Raw genomic sequence first — 20,366 nt, 5'->3', positions numbered from 1 at the left:
AACGTGGATTCATGGCAGCATTCGCGCAAAACTGAAAGCGCAAACCACTGCTTTTAATCAGGGCAAGGTGACTGGAAACATGACCAAATACAAAGAGTGTAGCTATTCCCTCCGCAAGGCAGTCAAACAAGCTAAGCGTCAGTATAGAGACAAAGTGGAGTCACAATTCAACGGCTCAGACATGAGAGGTATGTGGCAGGGTCTACAGTCAATCACGGATTACAAAAAGAAAACCAGCCCCGTCGTGGACCAGGATGTCTTGCTCCCAGACAGACTAAACAACTACTTTGCTCGCTTTGAGGACAATACAGTGCCACTGACACCAAAACCTGCGGACTCTCCTTCACTGCAGCTGACGTGAGTAGAACATTTAAACGTGTTAACCATTGCAAGGCTGCAGGCCCAGACGGCATCCCCAGCCGCATCCTCAGAGCATGCGCAGATCAGCTGGCTGGTGTGTTTATGGACATATTCAATCTTTATCCCAGTCTGCTGTTACCACATGCTTCAAGAGGGCCACCATTGTTCCTGTTCCCAAGAAAGCTAAGGTAACTGAGCTAAACGACTACGACTAGCACTCACTTCCGTCATCATGAAGTGCTTTGAGAGACTAGTCAAGGACCATATCACCTCCACCCTACCTGACACCCTAGACCCACTCCAATTTGCTTACCTCCCCAATAGGTCCACAGACGACGCAATCGCAACCACACTGCACACTGCCCTAACCCATCTGGACAAGAGGAATACCTATGTGAGAATGCTGTTCATCGACTACAGCTCAGCATTTAACACCATAGTACCCTCCAAACTAGTCATCAAAGCTTGAGACCCTGGGTCTCGACCCCACCCTGTGCAACTGGGTACTGGACTTCCTGACGGGCCACCCCAGGTAGTGAGGGTAGGTAACAACATCTCCACCCCGCTGATCCTCAACACTGGGGCCACACAAGGGTGCGTTCTGAGCCCTCTCCTGTACTCCCTGTTCACCGACAACTGCGTGGCCATGCACGCCTCCAACTCAGTCATCAAGTTTGCAGATGACACTACAGTGGTAGGCTTGATTACCAACAATGACGAGACGGTCTACAGGGAGGAAGTGAGGGCCCTCGGAGTGTGGTGTCAGGAAAATAACCTCACACTCAATGTCAACAAAACAAAGTAGATGATCGTGGATTCAGGAAACAGCAGAGGGAGCACCCCCCTATCCACATCGACGGGACAGTAGTGGAGAGGGTTGTACGTTTTAAGTTCCTCGGCGTACACATCACGGACAAACTGAATTGGTCCACCGACACAGACAGCGTGGTGAAGAAGGCGCAGCAGCGCCTCTTCAACCTCTGAAGACTGAAGAAATTTGGCTTGTCACCAAAAGCACTCACAAACTTTTACAGATGCGCAATCGAGAGCATCCTGTCGGGCTGTATTACCGCCTGGTACGGCAACTGCTCCGCCCACAACCGTAAGGCTCTCCAAGGGGTAGTGAGGTCTGCACAACGCATCACCGGGGGCAAACTACCTGCCCTCCAGGACACCTACACCACCCGATGTCACAGGAAGGCCATAAAGATCATCAAGGACAACAACCACCCGAGCCACTGTCTGTTCACCCCGCTATCATGCAGAAGGCGAGGTCAGTACAGGTGCATCAAAGCAGGGACCGAGAGACTGAAAAACAGCTTCTATCTCAAGGCCATCAGACTGTTAAACAGCCACCACTAACATTGAGTGGCTGCTGCCAACATACTGACTCAACTCCAGTCGCTTTAATAATGTAAAAATGTATGTAAAAAATGTATCACTTACCACTTTAAACAATGCCACTTCATATAATGTTTACATACCCTACATTACTCATCTCATATGTATATACTGTACTCTATACCATCTACTGCATCTTGCCATCTTGATGTAATACATGTATCACTAGCCACTTTAAACAATGCCACTTTTATATGTTTACATACCCTATATTACTCATCTCATATGTATATACTGTACTCGATACCATCTACTGCATCTTGCCTATGCCGTTCTGTACTATCACTCTTTCATATATTTTTATGTACATATTCTTCATTCCTTTACACTTGTGTGTATAAGGTAGTTGTTGTGAAATTGTTAGGTTAGATTTCTCGTTGGTTATTACTGCATTGTCGGAACTAGAAGCACAAGCATTTCGCTACACTTGCATTAACATCTGCTAACCATGTGTGTGTGACAAATAACATTTGATTTGATTTAATATACATTCACCTGTATAATAGGTGCAATAGAGATTTATCATTCAAATAAATTATTACCATTATATTGTTCTGTAGTTAGATTGGTAAAAACAAAGTCATGGACTTAAGGTGGATTTAACAAGTGACATCAATAAGGGATTATAGCTTTCACCTGGATTCACCTGGTCAGTCTATATCATGGAAAGAGCAGGTGTTCCTAATGTGTTGTACACTCAGTGTAAAGTATATCTAAGGGTGTCAAATAAGTAAGTTGATAAACGCTGTATGTTAAGCTTGTTTTAGCTGATTTCATGGGGCTACAAATGACAAACAATCCCTTCCATTTAGGACTTATTTTATTGAAAACTGTTAGGAGAAAATATTATTTTATTGTACTGATCAACAACATTTGCATAGAAGAAGCAAGCTCTTCTTTTATAAAAGTGTGCGCTCTCTCTTTAAGAAAGGGATGACGTCATTCGTGAGGCAGAGCATGGCTGTGGAATCTGACTTTGTGGCTAGTGAATTAGTTATGGGCTTTTTGGTTAGCCAACTCATTTGGATCCATTCACATAACAGACCTAGCTCATTTGGCTCCCAAATGGCTCTTTGTTCATCTCAGCTCTGTTAAACATATTTTATTGATAATAGTCATTCAGGAGTATCATGAAAACAACTTAATATGCCCCACCAACATTAGACAACTATAAAGGAAGCCCTTCAATTGCTTAAATAAGTAAATAAAATCAATGATTAGAGAATAGTCAGATTAGTTTAGACCTGACACGGACATGGTGACGTAGCAGGAAGATTGGGGTAACATAACCAGGAGGTTGTGAGTTCACATCCTTTGTGCAGACATGTTGAATAATAATTACTGTATAAATGAACACGCACAATGCAATCATGTATGTCAAAGTGTGTCAAGTATGTAAGTTGAAGATGTGTATGTTAAAAGTGCTGTGTGTGATTATCCCTTGCCAATAGACTAAGAGCTATGAATGGATCCGTGGTTCACCAATCACGGTTGGCTCGGCAAGAGTAACAAGACATCTTGTCATGCATTTTTCTTTGGACACAAATGTTCTTGCAACATTCCAATGAAACGTGTTTAAACCATTCATATCTTATGTTCTGAGAACATGGCAACCATGTTTGGTGGGACGTTGATGGAAAATTCTCCAAACCCAGAGAAAACAGGACACATTTATTTCAGTAGGCAAGTCAGTTAAGAACAAATTCTTAGTTTCAATGACAGCCTAGGAACAGTGGGTTAACTGCCTTGTTCAGAGGCAGAATGCCCAATTTTTACCTTGTCAGCTCAGGGACTTGATCTTGCAACCTTTCGGTTACTAGTCCAATGCTCTAACCACTAGGCTACCTGCTGCCCCCACATGAATGAATATCTTATGATCTGAAAACATGGCAACCTGGTTCTGGGTAAGTTCTATTTGACATTAAGGGAATAGTCTCTTGGAAACATTACTTGCACATCACAGGAATATTCCTATGAAAACCTTGACCTAATGACACTCTTAAGGGAACATTCTCCAAAGAACATTTGTTGTTAGCTGGGTACATACCAGGAAATCCCAGACTGTTTTCCCCCCTTCACTTCCGGGCTGTTGGCACAAGGACTCTGTACTTGTTCTCCCATCAAACATCCTATTGCTCTCTCTTTTAGATATCTGACAGCTCTTATGGGAACGTCCTCTAAAGTTGTGGGTACATTTGTTGTTAGCTGGGTACATACCAGGAAATCCCAGACTGTTTTCCCCCCTTCACTTCCGGGCTGTTGGCACAAGGACTCTGTGCTGGTTCTCCCAACAAACATCCCATTGCTCTCTCTTTTAGATATCTGACAGCTTTGTGTTGAATCATCAGCTGAATAGGTTGCCTCTCTAACTAACTAGAAAGGGGAGAAGCATCTAAACAGTTGGCAGTCGATATGAACAGGCAAACCATGGTGACTGGCAGGAATGCTAGGTCATGGTGAAGAAATGTGACATTTACATGGGTAAACAACACCATGGTAGGGATTTTAAATCATTTCACTATTAGAATAGTATCATACATTTTTGGCGGGTATCCGGATATTGAGCACTGCTGTGCGAGGGTGAGGCTGAGGCTTGCGCTCTATTAGTGCAGCTGGGGAGGTGCCAGTGAGATGGGAGCGAGCAGAGGGGGGCAGACAGCCAAGGCTACCTAACTTGTAACAGCCACTATGTTATTTATCATACCATATAACAGTGCCTATCTTGACTGGAGTAGCCAAGAGAAGTTTGCTAGGTAGGCTAATTGAGGCCATATTTTATGCCAACGGCCTACCTGTTGGTTGCTCATTGTAGCCTACTCCTTTAGCTAACTTTTAATTCTGTAATGTTATTCCATCTTGCATTGCGTTAGTGAACTCTCACTACACTTGCTACAAATTGAGCTGCTTTGATTGGCCAACATAAACAACAAGCTTCACACATGAAGACTACCAGAGAGCTCCAAGTATTTTTTATGGGGGGCACAATTCCTAAAAACTACATTGGAAAGTTTTATTTATTAAATTGATCATGGTATATCATTGTACGTAATAACATCACATGACTATTTTATTTTAATTTACAAAAAGTATTTTCAGTGTTAAAATAAGCCTATACATTTTTTGGGCCGCAGAAATGAAAACTCACACTAGTATTAGTGCGGCAGGTGGCCTAGTGGTTAGAGAGTTGGTCCAGTAACCGAAACGGTTGCTAGATTGAATCCTCGAGCTGACAAGGTAAAAATCTGTCGTTCTGCCCCTGAACAAGGCAGTTAACCCACTGTTCCCCAGTAGGCTTTCATTGTAAATAAGAATTTGTTATTTAACTGACTTGCCTAGTTAAATAAAGGTTAAATAAAAAGTATTTGAATACTAACGTCCGTTCGGATATTCAAACAACTGTACACATCCCTACACCAAGGTTCACTGAACCAAGTCCTCCTCTCATTCTGTACTGTCATACTAGCCAGTCATTACTGCTACTTTCACCTGGGTTGGAAACTCAACCTAAGCTACTGTAAAGCACACAGAGGCAGAGCACTGCTCCCTTTCAACATGATGCACAGTGCAGGTCAGCCAGCTTCATGGAATAGAGCTAATATTTACACTGCACCAAGAGATGCTGTTTCAATATGTGAACTAGAAGGAAATGCGGGGTGGACTTTTCGCCTTTAAAGCTAATACAACTTCCAGGAATCTCAGTGTTGTGTGTGTGCGTGTATCAGTGTCTGTGTGTCAATGTGCGTGTGTGTGTGTGCCAGGTCTGTGTTGAGGGGTGTACTAGGGGGAGCAGCAGAGAGACAGGCTTAGCCCCCCCCCCCCCCCCCCCCCCCCCCGCACTACCGGCCCAGCCCTCTCCCCTGCAGCTCCCTTCATGCCTGACCTTTCATGACTGTAATGTTATCACATGTCATACGCAGGCAGGCCTGCTGGAAACCATTTGCTAGAGGCACCATGGCGGCTGTAGCCCCCTCACTAAACACTGCTCTGGTACTGGCTGGAGAGGCCAGGCCCAGCTCTGGATCTAACTGGTTTACTGCTCAGTATGTTTCACCTTCACACAAATATAGAAAAACACACAAATGCCACGCACATGACACACACACACACAACACATGTAGACAGACATACAGTGACATATGAGTGTCCTCAGGGACTCTTGTTTGGTGACATGAGCAACAAACAGACTCCTCAATTAGTGGAAGGTGCTCTCTTACCGAGACAAGTTCAGAGGCTAGGAATAACAAGCAAAGGGAGGCGAGACTACTTCATAGAGCAGTGTGTGTGTGTGCATGTGAGAGAGAGAGAGTTAAGAGCTAATCCTACACTACACACTCCATGTATAGCTCCCCACCTCAGGACATGACTCTATGTTGTGTTGTTAGTGCCACTGCTTAATGAGGTTGCTGTTAGTGAAACATCTAATTACCACTAGCTATCCTAGGACGGTTATCAACAGTTACAAACAGTGGAGAAATTAGCTCTGTGTTTATTAATATGATAATAATCACACATTTCAATATGACAAAAGTATTCTCAAACTGTGGAGGACGAGAAGCCTAAAATCTGACTGGGGTGTGGAACCTCTCTTCTATAATGCCTAGGAGATTCATTACAAGCAGTTCTGTTCCACATAGTGAAATATGAATGAGAGCTACCGGACTGTCTGAACATTGAATTGGTCCATAAACAAATCCAATCCAAGGATAAGCCCTGATTTCAATTCCAAGGTTCCAGCTCAGCAAAGTCAGGCAATTATTTTCTAAGAAAACATTTTGTCAAGTCAACCCCTGCTTATCCTGCTTTGTCTTTTTGGAGACATAAACAATGCCAAGTGAATTAATACATTTGTGTTGAAGTCAATACCAATAACTTATAGTGAGTGACTGTGGTGTATTTCACAGGGTTTAAATGGGTATTAGGTTTGGGCGATGTCAACCTTTGTCCTATCATGATTATGTACTTAGAAAACATTGTGATATTGATGGTATCGCCCCCTATTCGCCAACCTTTTTTCCCCTGTGAAATGTTTTAAATAAAACAGCTAAAAATCACTGTTAGGCTATAGCTCAAAATCGCATCATTCAACTGGACGAATCATGACGAAAGATAATGTTGTTGAAAGCTTGGACAGAGGCTAAGTGCAAGCAAATCTTTTCTAATATTCCTTTCTGGTGGAGCTTTAGCATGAAACAGGTTTGAGTGTGTCTGTCTGTGTCAGTTTGGCGAGCACATCACCAAGCAAAGTGACAGTCAACTAATGAGGAACAGGCTGTCTTGCCGAGTTAGGTTATAAAGCATGGGCTGGATAGAAGCAAAATCTACCGTCTTCTGAACTGGATAATAATAGTTTATTTGCCTAATACTCTGCTCTTATTATCGTTTGTTCAATGTCTCATAAAGCTGTAATTGAGTTTAGACTCTGACTTTCCTTCTTGTTCTTTTTGAAAGTGGCAACTTTCGGACGGACACTCTTAGGCTATTCGAATATTTGGGAAATAGGCTACTGTTCATAACTTTTACTTGTCTTAAAGCTTTTATGATTGGATGGGCCATTTGGTTTTCAACCTCGCATGGAGAGATTTCTCCGCCCCACACAGATAATTTCTTTCTTAATAAGCTGAAATTCGATTTTTCTATTGGCTATTGATATTGTATGTCCTCTCTCATTAATAGTCCTCTGGCTACCTTACATTTTTAGGCTATTCAAATAACTTTTTGAGATGGAACTCCGTTGGATTCATTCATTGTTTGATCGGGAGAAAGCCATACATGCATGAAATGATGAAAGCGTAGCCTAGCTCAAAGTACTATTCATTGCCTATCGAATGGAGATAGAAGGGAATATACGTTTTTTTTTACTGCTAGACGCGCGATAGTTAAGGAGTGTCCGTAATATAGCCTATATAAAAAAAAAGGAATAGGTTTAGGGTATGAGGCCTACGCATCCGACATTGTGCTGCTTTGGTGGAATTCTCTCTCTCTCTCTCTCTCTCTCTCTCTGGCCTACATTCCCCTCTTGCATTCTGTATTTAACATATTCATTAAAATAGGCTATAGCAAATAGGAATAGGCAAATTAATTGGAATGTCTCTTGTATCCAACTATGGCGCCAGTCAAGTTCAAATAGGCTAAACCATCATCTGTCACATCACAACCTCGTCACAATCAACAATGGCTGTCAATCATTGTCAATGGCTGGCAATCATTGCCGATAGAGGATACTATCGTGATATCTTCCAACACTAATGAGGATGTGAGGGGAATCAGCATGGGCTGGTGTTGCTCAGTAGTCAATCTCCCATAGCATCAATGGCCTTCATAATTTAGCTCCTCGATGGAGAATGGAGATTGCCTTGGATGTAAAATGATGACATCAGACGAAGGCTTAGCTTACACACTGACTGATAGTATACATACATACACATGCTACGCTCTTAGAAAAAAGGGTTCCAAAAGGGTTCTTTGGCTGTCCCCATAGGATAACCCTTTTTGGTTCAAGGTAGAACCTTTTTGGTTCCAGGGATAATTATTTTGGGTTCCATGTAGAACCCTCTGTGGAATGGGTTCTACACTGAACACAAAGGGGTTCTACATGGAACCCAAAAAGGTTCTACCTGGAACCAAAAAGGGTTCTTCAAAGGTTTCTCCTAAGGGGGCAGCCGAATAACCCTTCTAGATAGCACCTTTATTTTTAAGAGTGTACTGCTTGACCTATCAGTTATTACATAACAGGGGAATCCAGAATCAGATGACAGTTGTTTGGAAATACAAACGATATGCATGGTTATCGTTTCAGGGGGAGTAGGCATTAGTATTGTCCCATCACCCATCCACCAGGAGCTAGCTACCACTGAACACGGACAACTGCACTGTAAATACCCTTACCTGAATGTGATGAGGGGGGAAGGATTCTGGGAGAAATCTGGGATATTTTTAGACAAATAACAAGCTGAGGTCAGAAGAAGAGAATGCAAAGAGCTTCATTTCTTCTGAGTGTGTGTGGCTTGACTGGCTTGGCTTTGAGCTTGTCAGTTTTGACTGCAGTAATCAAATGCTATTACTAGAGATGAAGGGGAGAACAGAGGAGCTTATAGGAGGTGGCAGTACTTCACAGACTCATACACTACTGTAGGCCATCCGTGTGTGTGTGTTTCTCTGTAGGGTGTGTAGTGTATATATTTGTGTGTGTGGTGTGTGTCTCTGTGTGATGTAGGGCTGAGGAATGGTGAGGAGAGACCTCAGCGCTCAGCTTGGGGCGTATAATCTATGGTTCATTTGCAGCTTTTCTACCCTGTATGACAAGCCGTTTACAAGACATAGCCTCTGCTGCTGACCCAGTTCTGAGTGGCTGCCTCTGCCTGTGTCTCGTGACAGCCAGGGCCCTGCCTCCCTATCAGGCTCTGCTCGGCTCTCCTCCCTCCTCTACAGTCTAACTGATGATAACTCTGCCACTCTCTGCCTCCGTGAACTGTGGGAAAAAATAGGTCGCCCTGACCCACTTTTCTTTCTTTCTTTTTCTCCCTGAGACTGTGCTAGGAGTTCTGCAGAGTATGATCAAGGGAGACAGAGAGAGAGAGAGCGCAAAGGGGTGGGGGAGGGAGACAAGGAGAGGGGGGTAGAGAGAGAGACAAAGAAAGAAAGAGACAAGAGACTACCCTCATGAGCGCTAGTGTTTGTGAGATCTCGCTCCTGTGGCCTTTGAAGCAGAGTTGACCCTTATCAGCTTGGCCTGGCCTGTATGTACAGTAGGAAGAGCAATCCTCCCACGCCTTCATTAAACAACTACCTACTGCTCCCAGGGCACAAACACCAGCCAGTCTACTGCATTCACATGCATGCATGAACGTATGCATGCACACACACACACCCATCCCACCCCACCCCTACTCAGCTCGGAGGTGAACATTTGCTCATCTGTTACTCAGAATGTTAAATGGGATCCTTTGCCTTATTTAAAACAGTGCTTTTTTACTAATTTATTAACACCCGTACAGGTAGGTATGACATGCCATCGGACAAGAATAATTAGTAGCATTTCTAGCCCCTCAATGTAATACCTGACACTGTAGCTCATGGTATCACCACCATTACACAATTCTTCATTAACCAGCATTCAGTCATGCATGAGTTCTCCCCTGAATTAGCCATGGTTTTCAGTTAGCTGTAGTGACAACAGCAGCAGATAACATGACAACAACTCCTCTTGTTCCTGAGGATGATCTACATTTGACATTTTTTGTCATAATTTTTTTGGGTACTAGATCCCATGGGAATCAAACCCACAACCCCGGCAATGCAAGCACCCTGCTCAACCAACTGAGCCACACGGCTTTTGAAAACAAAAAGCAGTGCACTAAATAGGGAATAGGGTGCCAATTGGGACACTACCCAACAGGCACTAGTGCATGAGGGATTGCATGTTACTTAACGTCTGTAACACAATAAAACATATTTAAAAACAACAACAAAGTTCAAGGCACGTCAACGGTCTAAAATACAAAACTGACACTGTTTGAATTGATAACAGTTAGGAGAATCCAGGACTGGTATAATGTGAGGCAGAACGAATGTCAGCCAGAGACACATGCATGATGCTATAAAGGCAATTAGAGTACCAAGCAACAACACAATTATCTGCTAACGTGATCATTCGTTTTCACAAAGCACTCCGCGATTACTCGTCAAACATATTGATTTTACCCAGTGGTGGGTAAGCTAGTTCAGCCCATGTCTCATCCCAGTGTGGACAAGCACCCGAGTAACACCGGTGGAAGCAGCAGCGCATTTGCTATGTGGTTGCATGTGAACTGAATAGCATTAGCCGTTGCCTGACATTCTACTTTAAAAGCAAAGAGAGCAGGTTGACCCAGCGCTAGACTTTCAGCAGCAGAGTGCTAAGCCTCTGCGTGTTAATGGTGACCTACTGTGCTGCTGCTGCTAATACACAGACCTGATGTAGCCTCAGAGACACAGTCATCATCATGAACCCTGCTACTGCTTCACTTTCCCCTACGCTTGGCCTATCCTGGCTCAAAACCCTGGACAAAAACACAAGACACCCACAACTGATGTGAATGAGCAACGTCAGCAGGTGAGAACAGAGGAACATGGCCTTATTCTCTTGTGGGTGAATGTGTGTCAGATAGGTTGATGTGGCCTCTGATGGTTGACATTCCCTAGGAAAAGTTAGTAAGTGGAACAATCTAAACCTGTTTTTGGGGTGTAGGTCAGGCCTGATCTCATAATCACCAAGGTCAATGCTGCTGAATGGAACGGCAGGTGGCTTACACAGAGAGAGGGAGAGAGAGAGAGAGAGAGAGGCCTGGCTTTGCTAAACCACATAAAGACACAAGCACTTTGTGTGTGTGTGTGTGTGTGTGTGTGTGTGTGTGTGTGTGTGTGTGTGTGTGTGTGTGCATGCGTGCGTGCGTGCAGACCAGGACTGTTCAATGTCGGTCCAGGATAGCCAACACACTTCTGTTTTTCGTCCTCTCCTTCTAATAAGGGACTAATTCAGACCTGGGACACCAGGTGATTGCAATTAACTTCCAGGTAGAAAGAAAAACCAGGACCGACATAGAACAGCTCTGGTATAGACGAACCATGTTACACAAGCTGTACATTAGCATCAGTAACGGATCAAATGAAATTACATTTTATTTATCACATGCTTGGTTAAACAACAGGTGTATACTAACTTACTTACGGGCCCTTCACAACAATGCAGAGAGAGAAAAAAACAGAAATAATAGAAGAAAAAAATGATAATAACACAAGGAATCAAAACACAATGAGTAACACTAACTTGGCTATGTACACACTGCACCAGTACCGAGACGATGAGCAGGCGTACCAGGTAATTGAGGTAGATATGGACATACAGGTTTTTGTAAATTAATTAATTAAAAATACTACAATGTGATTTTCTGGATTTTTTTTTCTCATTTTGTCTGTCATAGTTGAAGTGTACCTATGATGAAAATTACAGGCCTCTCATCTTTTTAAGTGGGAGAACTTGCACAATTGGTGGCTGACTAAATACTATTTTGCCCCACTGTAAATACAGTTGCACAAGCTGCTGTGTGTTTGTGCAGCGCTACTGCCATATCTTGACATGCTAACAAGGTATACAAGCTGAGGGTTACTCATGGGCTACTAACCCTACATGTTAACCCTTCTATTAAAATGTCTGTCTGACTGTCTGTCTGTATGAAAAACACCTAGGTTACATACTGAAAATACCCATTTTATGTTACCCAGTTCTGTTATCACTCAAGTATTACCTTAGAAAATACAGATTTTCCGTCCACTTTGTATATGCGTTGAGCTCATAAAGCCTACTTTATTCCATAAAAAGAACTTAACATCTAATTAACCCTTGAGCCAAAGTCCTATAACCTCAAACTAACTACATTTGTGTAGATAGAGAAAAGGGTAGAGGGGAAAGTGAGGGAGGCGGAGAGAGAGAGAAAGAGAGAGAGAGAGAATGAAAGAGAGGAGAAATACTGAGTGAGTGAGAGATTGCTGCCTAATGTATCATTACACACTTCATGGAAATCGTAGAGTTTCATTGGGACGTGTTAATGTGGTGTTAACACAGAGATCAGGTTGCTCCATTCACTAGGCAGCACATATGGCAAATACATCAGAAGGGCAAAAATACTATAATGACTGAGTAAAAATACTCTGAAAAGCAGTCAGCATCTAAGAAAGCGGAAGTATGGCAGGAGCAGGTACAGTTTAAAGAGTGGGACAGCTGCAGTAGCCGAGAGGACTGACTCAAGACAACTGTAATAACATGAATCCTGCAAGGACATGAATCACTTTAGTCACAGACTGACCTTCAAACTGACATGCCCTGGGATCAGTGATCGAGATGTTGACTAAACCTGCCTGACCTGCCATTGGCTGCCATTACAATAATGCATGCAGGGCCCAGGGCTCAGGCGGGACTAGTGGGGCTTCATTTTGTTTGCTCCAGCTCAGATCATGACAGGAGTCACCCGAGGGGTAGAGACTAGGGGATGCCTGGCTCTAACAAGTTGACCTCCACCATGTTCAACCGTTGACTGGTTTGATTGGCCAACAGGGGGACAACACCCACAGCTGCATGCTCTGCTTGCATGCTACAGTCAGTCAGTCACCCCCCCGCCCCCTCTTAGTCATGTTAATGTTGGGTGAAGTGTGTCACATGATTACATCTCCTTCTGAAAAATTGTAATTTTCAGAAGAAGGGGGGGGGGGATGCTAGATATTTACTGGCCGAATCCAGGTTAAGGAGAACAGCAGAGTATGAGCCAGCAATCTTCTGGTCACCAGTCCATTCTCACTAAGTAATAGGTCATAGCGCTTGCCTGCAGACACCTTCTCTCCTCTCTCAAATGGCCTCTCTCTCTCACGCTGCACAGGGCAGGCAGAAAAGCAGACCTTGATTGGGATGCACACAACGACTGCATTAGTATCACTACTCTACTAATGAATGTACCTACCAGGTGAATCCAGGTGAAAGTTATGATTCCTTATTGATGTCACTTAATAAATCCACTTCAATCAGTGTAGATGAAGGGGAGGAGACAACTTAAAGCCTTGAGACAATTGGGACATGGATTGTGTAAGGGTGCCTTTCAGAGAGTGAATGGGCAAGAGAAAATATTTAATTAAGTGCCTTTGAACGGGGTATGGTAGTAGGCAGTGGTAGGAAAAGTACATCATTGTCATACTTGAGTAAAAGTAAATATATCTTAATGGAAAATGGCTCAAGTAAAAGTGAAAGTCATCCAGTAAAATACTACTTGAGAAAGTCTAAAAGTATTAGGTTTTAAATATACTTAAGTATCATTAGTAAATGGAATTTCTCAAATATCAAAAGGAAAAGTATAAACCATTTCAAATTCCTTTTATTAAGCAAACCAGACAGCATCATTTTCTTTTTTTCTTTTTTATTGACGGATAGCCAGGGGCACACTCCAACACTCCAACACTCCAACACTCCAACACTCAGATATCATTTACAAACAAAGCATTTGTATTTAGTGAGTCCGCAAGATCAGAGGCAGTGGGGATGACCAGGGATGTTCTCTTGATAAGTGTGTGAATTGGACCATTTTCCTATCAAGTACATTTGGGTATCAGGGAAAATGTATGGAGTAAAAAGTACATTATTTTCTTTAGGAATATAGAGAAGCAAAAGTAAAAGTTGGCAAAAATATAAATAGTAAAGTAAAGTACAGATACCCCCCCCCCCCCCCCCAAAAAAAATACTTAAGTAGTGCTTTAAAGTATTTTTACTTAAGTACTTTACACCACTGGTAGTAGGTGCCAGGCGCACCGGTTTGTGTGAAGAACTGCAACGCTGCTGTGTTTTTCATGTTCAACAGTATCCCAAAGGACATCCAGCCAACTTGACACAACTGCAGGAAGCATTGGAGTCAACATGGGCCAGCATCCCTGTTGAATGCTTTCGACACCTTGTAGAGTCCATGCACTGACGAATTGAGGCTGTTCTGAAGACAAAAGGGGATGCAACTCAATATTAGGAAGGTGTTCCTAATGTTTGGTATGCTCAGTGTATGTGTATGCGACCAATAAAATGTTATTTGTCTTGAAAAATACTATTCATCAATGTGTGAGAGGCTATGCATGTTCAGGCAAGATATTGTAACGTCATATGAAGTATCACTCCAAAATGTAATAACGCATTTACTGGTATGTAGTCAGTAGGTGAATAAACCATTTAGGATTCTTTTGTTTTACTTAGAAGCTGAAATTCTCGCTGGTTTTATGTCATAGTCCATTTATCTCTCAGTAGCATGTCTGTGCAGTAGGCTATACTGTAGATCTCCTCAAACTCCCCACAGCACAGCCACCTGCACAAGGTCCCCTGTTGCCCAGCAACAGCTTGCCTCATCACTAAAAGCCTAAAAGAGCTCACAAAAGTTATACAATTACAGTTGGTGGTGTGGAGGTGTTGGGGAGTACAGTACACAAAAGGGATCAGGTTGTTTCCACAGCACCAAAACGATAAAGGATGTGTGTCTGAAAGAAGCACCGACTGACTGGGGGAATCCCAGCTAGCAGCTCTTACTACCACAAACAGACACACAGTCACTGTGATGTCATCATTATCCTACTCCCTTTGAACTTGACCCTAGCTCTGTTCTTTCATCTCACTTGCAAAGTCTTATGACTCAGATTTCAGTCTGCCTATAGTGTCAGACAACAAGGTGTGCGTGTCTGTGTATGTGTGAGCGTGGGTTGACATATATTGACCGCCACACTGTGCACTATGAACTCTCTGGTCGGTGCTCTTTCTTGGTCTTGGAGTATTACAGCTAACTACTCAAGGGATAACGTTTTACACCATTTCAATTTTCCCGAACACAGCCCTTCTTGAGGGAAATAAATCAGACACAATCCCACAGCACATATAGTATATGCACCCCTCCACCCCCTCCTTTCCTCTCCTGTCTTCCTGTGCAATATATCAATCATTCATTAATCAACTCTGAAAACTCCTCTTTAGTTAATTACTTGGGAAATTTAATTTCAAACGAAAGCTTTTAAAAGAGAAAGATATAAAGTTACCGGGATCTCTCTGCCCCCTCCTTATCCAGGAGGCTAGGCTGGGGGCCGGGGGGACGTGTGCTGCTCTGCGCTACTTTACGTGGTGTCAGGAAGTCACATATGCCCATGTTTAAAGCAGAGGCAAGCCGGGCAGGCAGCGTTACGTAAAGCCTCCCCCTGCACAGGCTTACTGCACCAGACGCTGTGTCCTTGCCTGGGCTGCTTCAAGGTCCCAAAAGGACAGGCTGCTAAGAAGTTGGGAAGGACAGGGCCCCTGTGATAGGCTGGCTGGGAGGGAGCGCTGTGCTGGGACTGCGCCTGCCTGCCTGCCTGCGATGGCCTTGGACTTTGAATTCTTCGCCAGACAGACTCATGCATCAATCCCTCAGCTTACAAAGACAAGCCACTAACCTTCACAAGGCCAGGGACTCGTCAGCAATGAGTGGCATTTTCACTTAGCCTGGACAGCTTCTCTCTCCCCAAGCTCTGAAATCTGCTCTGCTCTCAGTCCCTGCACATAACCTGGTTAAAATAAGACAGTTGAGTAACACTCCCCTAAGGCCGCAAGAATCCTGTGGTGTTTCTGACATCCTAATCGGACTTTGTGACTTGTTGTGCTAACCTTTAACCTCCTAGCTGTGTTCTTCTGTGTTGCAGCAGGTAGCCTAGCGGTTAGAGTGCTGGACCAATAACTGAAAGGTCGCTGGTTTGAATACCCGAGCTGACAAGTTGAAAAATCTGTCGATGTGCTCTTGAGCAAAGCACTTAACCCTAATTTGCTCCAGAACAACTACAGTTACAACTAGTGTATTCTATTGTATTCATGAGTGTCTGATCCTGTTTAATTTGCAGTGCACCCACACTCTACCTGGCCAGTAAAATTGGCCTGTTTGTGATAAAGTAAGAAGTGAAGAGACCTTCTCCCTGCTGCAGCAGCCACACACATAGGATAAGCTTTCTGCTTTATGCTGTACCTCCACAGCCTGAGGCCACCATCTCTACTTCAGGAGCAGGGAGAGAAAGTCAACTCTACCCTACTCCTCTGTTGTGACCACACTAACCAACCCAAGGAGACAGTTAGGTCTACTCACATCACCCTGTAGGTTTGGGCTTTATATCCATATTTCAGCAGTAGTAAGGCAAAAGTATGTGTTTAATAGTACAACGTAGCACTGTTCTGCTCTCTCGTTGTCCCTGCTTTATTGATCGGCACAGTTAGGTTCCACAGCTGTTGTTTCTGAAATGGGGTGCAACGTTTTCGTGTGGGTTACATGCTTCATTTATCTGACCTGCATCTCTCCCTCTCTCTGTGGATCACTTTGGGAGTGATAAATAATGTACTGCAATCGCAATCAGTAACAATCAATGTGTGTGGATAATTGAGAGGCCCTGTCAGTGCTCCAAGGCCAGGGTGCGGGGGGTGGGGGAGAGTGAGGTGGGGGGAGCGGGGCTGCCTCCTGCCTGCTCTAGCCTCCTTCCATCTTTCATCCCTCCATTTCATCATTCCACCCTGCCTGCCTGCCTTCAGGAGCCACAGCAATAAAGACGCATTTAGCTGCTCCTGCCGTGTCATCAAAATGAGTCCCATTGACTTTGGTTCTCTTCCTCCCTACCGCCCTCTCCCAGATTGGAAAAGACAGCCTAGGAGAGTTGGAGTGATGGTGTGAAAGCATGATCGACATGACAATGTATTTCAACTCCACTAATTCACCATCTAGGCCTACTGTTAGAGATCAGAGTGTATTTTACCCAAGCAACATGTCTAATGAGTAGCCACTGAATGACCGTAATATAGTATTGTACAGTTAAGAGGTTAGTCATTGCAACACAATCAGCATTATGATTTAATCTACAACAACCTAAAGGCCTGATAGTAAATGCTTGACTCCGACCACACGTTCATAAGGCCTACACAGACCTATCATGGACACACTATGACACCTGTCATACCCAGTAGTTTACAGTATGCAGATAGTTGACAAATGACCTTACACTGTCCTGACACATGAGACTGAGTGTAATCCAAACACAGCTAGCTCGTTTCAGTGGCTCAGCACACAACACAAACACACACACAGGAATGGATGTATGCACACACGCATATGCACACACACTCTAACAGTATAGGCCTATAAACACCTTCCTCTACAATTGCATATTTCTTTGACCCTTAATATACCAATTGGGGTATATTTCTTCTGTGTTATTTGAATACATAAACTATAGCAAAGACATTGCATTAAAGAGATTCTCCAGTACTTTGCATACTTTTTAGCCAGTAGTTCTGAAAGTAGCGCTCACGAGCCAAAAGTGGTCCCCAAAAGGTAGATGAATGTATTGTCCTGAGAAGATAGACCCTTGATCTGTCAGACCAGGGTCCAGAGTCCAGTATTGTGACCGTTCCGCAGACCTAACATAATTTGCATATTTGTCATTTACATATCTTCTGATTCTGTGGTGGGATACTGCACATCAGTCATCATCAGTGGCTCCTTAGACAACCCATAGCAACAACAAAACAAGTTGTGTAAAGTACAGTACTCTAGCTCAGTAAAGGAGGAAGATGGCTGACATGTGCACCACATTATTGAAGACAGATTATTCAAGAGAAAGGCTATGTTAAATGTGGAGGTTTTAGTTATCTATGGCTCCAGTACAGTACAGAGCACTATACGCAGTTACCCTTGAACATCCTGTACAAGATCAGGTCAAATAATTAAGCAGCTTAAACACTTCACAAAAGGAGGACTAAAAGCCAGAACCCCAGACAGACAGAGTATTTAAACTTTTCAAAAGTCAGACAAGTTCACTTCAACAAAGCTCAGGCCTATGTTTGACTAATCCACCCAAGTTTGCTGTAAATGTACATTTAGTACACATATGAATGTGCTGATGTGTTCCAAATCATGATAAGTAAACAGCTTTGTTGTTGGAGGGAAGTTTAGCCAGGGTGGCTAAGGCTAAGCACACCTGAACTAACAGTGTGTTCCTGCCCTCTCGCTCCCCTGTGACTCCCCCCGGCCAACCTTCAGCCCCTGACCTTTTGTCTCTCTACTGATCCCATGGTCAAAAGAAACAAGATGACATCTTGTGATGATTACTCCAAACCAGTCACTGTTCCAAACCCTGGAATAGTTCAAATCCAGTCTACCTGTCAATTGTCATTAGCCTACTACTTAGATTGTGAATTAAACCATAGCAAAATAAAGATGATCTAACATGTAGGTAACAACTCCACCAATAATAATAAAAGAATTAAGCAGTAGTAATACGATGACACCAGTACATGCTGTGTAGAAATCCACAATGTACAGTCTGGTTTATGAACTGAATATCAAATAATCCTCTAAAAATAAAGTGAGTACATTTTGCTATTGTCCATTATTCCAGGCAGTGTACCAATGCTGAATTAACATTTGAGGCATGCAATGCCAAACATTTGTGTCACTTTCGACAAGGAATAAGGACGCACAAAATATTCATTGAGAATCATCAGCAAGAGTGAATCCAGTTTAAATATGAAGCATTATAATGCATTTAAAATGCTAGACTCCACCACACAAAACTCTGAAATTATGACTAATTTGGATACAATGGAGCACATTACGAAAGAGCCAAGCTGATGCTGACAGTCATACAGTCATAATATCAATAGCCTACTGGGCCTATTTACTAATGTTCATAGAAATACTTTTCATTATCTGTATCAGTAGGTAATGGCTATACACCTGGTTACTTAGTAGGCTACTAGTCCTATGCAGCATTTGAATGCAGGTTAAACTGAACAGATATATGTGGCCTATCATTTTGTATAATTTTTATACGTAAACTAGACTACAGCGAGGACAGTGCAACAATTGTAACACCGTAACAACAAACACTGTAACAACAATTTCACATTGTAACAACACTGTAACGACAATGCAAGAATGTGACAAAAATACGGAATAACAAAGTAGCCAGCACGAGCAAGCTAAATGATTCATGTTTGTGGCATTAGATTTTGGCGACAAAAACATTGGCTCTTGCTATGGCAAATATTAAATATAAAATGTCTACGTGCGGTGATTCGTTTTTTTGGAGGGGTGGGGAGGGGGGGGGGGTTGAGAAGGAAATCAACTCAAACTGGCTGTAATGTATCGTTGATGCCATTTAACAAAATGGAAACGACACTACCACCACAGCACTGGCTGATTTATTCCGATTTCTTTACGCAGCGTCCACACCGCTATAACCAGTATGCGCCCATAGACTCGGGCTCGAGAGATAAACATCATTCAATCCATGAAAACATCGTGTAAACATGTTAAATCCATGACACACACCCCGTTTGTGTGCTTGCGGATTTTACAGACTCATAATAATTCCACAGCCTATTCTGTACATTTAGCTCGGCACGTAGCCTACCTGCTTGGGTTTGTCTACACCGCTGGCTGGCAGTGGACCCCACTCAACCGAAAAGCCGCATCATTATTCGACAGGAGGAAATCCATCCGATAGTCTCAGTAAAAAGGTCGCATTTCTCTAACGCGCATTAATGATGAAAAATGAATATCAAACGGTAGATTTGTTTCAAAACGATTTGGATCGAAGTAATCAGGCTCTGCGACCTGTAGTCGAGTCTGACGAATTGTTTATTCTCGGAATCCCCTTGCTCCCGAGAACTCAGCAGAGGCGACACTCCTACTCTCTGCCGCTGACACCACCCTTAAAGGAGCAGTGGCTTTAGCAACCTATTCCTGCTCCTCTCCAAATGTACTGTATCATTAGACTTCATTATAAACTACTTATAAATACAATACAACTCAAATGTTGCATAATTATAATATTTTTTATATTAGTTCATACATTTTTATTGACACTTTATTTAACTAGGCTAGTCAGTTATTAACAAATTAATTACAATGACGGCCAAACCCTAACCTGGACAACGCTGGGGCAATTGTGCCCGCCCTATGGGACTCCCAATCACGGTAGATTGTGATACAGCCTGGAATTGAACCAGGGTCTGTAGTGACGCTGAGATGCTGAGCCACTCGGGA

The 20,366-nt window shown here is 43.2% G+C and overlaps 1 protein-coding gene across 1 annotated transcript in view; it reads right to left on the bottom strand.

The window, feature by feature from the left end:
• LOC110537445 (nuclear receptor-interacting protein 1) overlaps nucleotides 1–20,014 on the bottom strand; it is a 59,037-nt gene extending 39,023 nt beyond the window's left edge. The window contains exon 1 of the mRNA XM_021623497.2: nucleotides 19,732–20,014. The gene's annotated coding sequence lies outside the window, so the exon portion shown is untranslated. The remainder of the gene's footprint in view (nucleotides 1–19,731) is intronic.
• Nucleotides 20,015–20,366: the final 352 nt, after the last annotated feature.

The sequence above is a fragment of the Oncorhynchus mykiss genome, chromosome 12, assembly GCF_013265735.2.
Source record: "Oncorhynchus mykiss isolate Arlee chromosome 12, USDA_OmykA_1.1, whole genome shotgun sequence".
In the NCBI taxonomy this organism is placed as follows: Eukaryota; Metazoa; Chordata; class Actinopteri; order Salmoniformes; family Salmonidae; genus Oncorhynchus; species Oncorhynchus mykiss.
This window is presented reverse-complemented; position numbering and strand designations above follow the sequence as displayed.